The sequence below is a fragment of the Crocuta crocuta genome, unplaced genomic scaffold, assembly GCF_008692635.1.
Source record: "Crocuta crocuta isolate KB4526 unplaced genomic scaffold, BGI_CrCroc_1.0 scaffold330, whole genome shotgun sequence".
NCBI lineage: Eukaryota > Metazoa > Chordata > Mammalia > Carnivora > Hyaenidae > Crocuta > Crocuta crocuta.
In genome coordinates this window covers 888,805-892,178 of record NW_027530521.1, presented here as the reverse complement: position 1 = coordinate 892,178, position 3,374 = coordinate 888,805, and the positions used below count along the sequence as shown (strand labels likewise).

Here is a 3,374-nt window from a genome sequence, read left to right as displayed (position 1 = left end):
CTTAAAAAAGAAAAAAGCTGATCATCACAAAATTCAGGTCCCCTTAAGAAGGAGGCAGGGAGACAGGATGGGGGCAGGGGTGACAAGTAAGCAAATACATCAGTAAATACATAAATTAAATACAGGAGGGCCTGCAAAGACCCAGATGGCCATGCATCAGACAGGAGTATCTGCCTATGTGCTCCTGAAGGGGAAAGGGAGACATTAAAGTCCTTTGGACTGACTTTTATTCAGGGTATACACAAGAGTTTGTCTTTCTTTCCAGAAGCCCATATGGAACCGGAGGGAAAGGCCTGTGCGTGCAGAGAGGAGGGCTTAAAAAAACCCCTAAGACACACAACACTGAAGGCCTGCAGCCTGGACAGATCCAGAAGGTTTCAGTGAGGGAGCAGCCTTATAAAAGGGCTGAATTTCAATCAACAGAAATGGCAGAAGAGGGGAAATATGCCAGGCTGCCAGGGCGTGGGATGCTTATTACAAAAGGGGTTATAAAGGCAGAGAGAACCAGACAGAAAGAAGTGAGGCGTGGCTGTACGTGGGCTGCCCAGGAAGGGTTGTGCTGCGGAGTTGCTAGGGCATCCTCTGGCCAGGGCTCAGGATCTGGAGGAGAAAGCACCCCAGAAACTCACTAGGGAGCAAAGGCTGCTCTAGGAAGGATAACTTGAGAGAAGGTTAAGGTCAGGGGTTCCTGAGAGGCAGATTCAGCATGGAGAGGCTGAGCCCGAGGCAGTTGTAACAGCAGCAGGCCTCATTTCACAGCTGTGCTCCTGGGCAAGGTGCTCACCGCCCTGAGCCTCAGAGGCCTTTCTACAAGAGGTTGCCGCCAGCCTGTGGACCAAAGAAAGCCCTGAGAAGGAGAAGGCCACACTCTGGAAGCAGAAAAAAATGTGCACCAATCCCCGCCGTAGGGCATCTAGCCCTGGGCAGCCAGAGGAGGCAGAAGGCAGTCAGAACATTGGCAATGCCAGACCATATGATAGTCTTGCAGGCCCAGGCCCAGAGGCAGTCAGCCCCTTCTGGAAATAGAGGGCTGAGACCTGGTTGTTGAAAACGGCCCCCACCAAAGATACCAGAAGGTCACTCTGGCTTCCAAACCGTTTGATAAATGTGTTGGAAAACATTCATCTGTCATCTGTGCTCAGCAAGGAGAGGCCAGAGGGTAGTCCCCACCTTGTCTTTATCTGTTCATTGCTGTAACATTTTCTTTATACCCATGTATTCACACATGTAAATAAGTATATCTAACCCTTAAATAGAACTTGTCATATGCCAGGCATAGTTCTAAGTGCTCTGTGTGTATTCATTCATTTAGTCCTGACAAAAATCTGATAAAAAAAAAGTGGTAATCCACTTTACAGGTGAGGAAACTGAGGCATGGGATGTCAAGTAATTTGCTCCAGGAAGTCTGGTACAAGAATCTGGCTGTCTTAACCATAAAGCTATGAAGCCATCAAATACATACATACATAAGTTGAGATTTTATATACACATGTATATATTTTTACGTAATTCCATAAATATGATCATATACATCTTTTAATGTGCTCTTGAACGTTCCTTTTATATTTTTTCTCCCCCCCCATGGAACCCATGTTATCACTTAATGTTTGATCTTCTAGATTTTTTATTATTCACAATTATACATGGACTTCTATATACTGATACCTACAATCACATATACAGGATTCCTTTTGTCATTATTTAAAGAGAGCAGTCATATTAAATAAATATTTCTGCATCTTTCTTTTCTTACCAGGAAGCCCCTGGCAGATTTAATGCACCATTTTTAACAGCCACACATCAGTCCACACACCAACTCTCTGCCTGGTCCNCATGTGCTTGTTTCTTTATTCCATTAGGAGTTTGATGGTGGACATTCCAGGCCAGGTGAGAGGAAAGGACGGTGAGGAGACAGCCAGGTGATGTTTCTGGCTGGGTCTTGCCTTACCCTCGGCTCTTGCTAGGGGCCAGCAGCCCTCAGCCCCCAGAGGCAGGAATGCTGACTTGACTGTGTTATTGTGAAATCATTTGTATATTGTGAAGTGCTTTGCATATGATTAAGTGATTTGCATACAGGGTGGGGGGTGGCATCTTTGACACCCCAGAGCAGCGTCCCTGAGTGTCTTCCTCCCTTTGCAAAGAAATCAACGCAGGGCTTCCACTTCAGAACTGGGACAGGCGCAGGAGGGCGCCTCTGGGCTTGGTGTGGTGACAGACAGGGGGCTTTCAGGGGAAAGCAGATCCCACCTGGAAGCAGTGGAGGTCTAAGAAGGGCGGACACTGGAGTGTGAAGTCAAACAGCACCAGGTGCAGTATGAGTCGTGCGCCCTCAGAGCCCCCAGTAGGCGAGAGCAACACAGGACAGGTGAAGGGGACTACCACGGGTGACGCATGAGGGTCAGAGGCTTGGAGACCCCGACCCTGTTGCAACCCCTGCCCGAGTGAGAACCCGCGTGCCCCATCCTGAATATTATACAGTCTTGGCTGATTCCCAGATAAAGCTGCAATGTGGAGCCTCCGAGCCAGACTCCCACCCCCCAGGAGCCCACATGCTCTGGGCTCAGGGACACCCAGGTTAAAACCTGGCTTTGCCATCTGTGCCACCGTGTGACAGGTGGCTAACAGGACCCACCTCATTGGGGCAGAATGAGGATTCGGTGAGAAAATGCAGATGGAGTGAATGGCGCGTAATAGTGTCCAGTAAACTGTAGATATAATAATGCTATTTATTGTTTGCTGCCCTAGTCTGAGGGCAGGCCTACCTTCCTCTAGGTGAGGGAAACACAAAAGGGAGCTACCCCAGGTTTGGGGTTCCAAGCCACCATGCATTGGACCCCAAAGGGTTACAAGCCCTGAAGACAAAGGCCTGAGGTTCCCAGTGAAAAACCAAAGCATAAAAATAATTCGATGAGTAAGAATAAAATTCCCTCTTCTGAGGTTCCCGAGGCTAGGCCCCTCCCTGCGGCAGGCACTTCCCCTTTCCCTTGCGCATGGAGGAGCCAGGCCGGTTTGACTCAGAGCAGGACGAAGCCGGGCACCCACCCCGACCCCGGCCGGGCTCCGGGCTGCGAGGGCTGGCAGCGGAGCGCGCCCTCGTGCGGCCGCGAGCGACACTGCGGCCCGAGAGAGGAAGCGGCGGCCAAACCCGCAAGCCCGGCCACCCAGCAGCTCGCGGTCCCTGCGGGGCCGCCCTCTCCGCCCCGCCCAGCGGGGGCTGAGCGCCCTGCTCCTGGGGCTCCCACTTCCGCTAGGCCGTCCCCGCCGCCCCGGATCCTCCCGAGCGGAAGTGCGCCTGGGCCTCCCGGGTCCCCCACGGCCGCGAGGCGGAAGCGCGCCGCAACTGCCGTTCCCCCAGACCCCGCGGCGCGCGGCGC

General features: G+C 52.0%; 1 protein-coding gene across 10 annotated transcripts in view; it reads left to right on the top strand.

Annotated features, from left to right (window-relative positions):
- Positions 1 to 2,234: 2,234 nt before the first annotated feature.
- Positions 2,235 to 3,374, top strand: part of SLC39A13 (solute carrier family 39 member 13) — an 8,937-nt gene continuing 7,797 nt past the window's right edge. For 2 of the 10 annotated variants that reach the window (XM_077767303.1, XM_077767300.1), the window contains exon 1: positions 2,235 to 2,307. The gene's annotated coding sequence lies outside the window, so the exon portion shown is untranslated. The remainder of the gene's footprint in view (positions 2,308 to 3,374) is intronic. The other 8 variants (XM_077767305.1, XM_077767302.1, XM_077767304.1 and 5 more) reach the window with 7 other exon arrangements.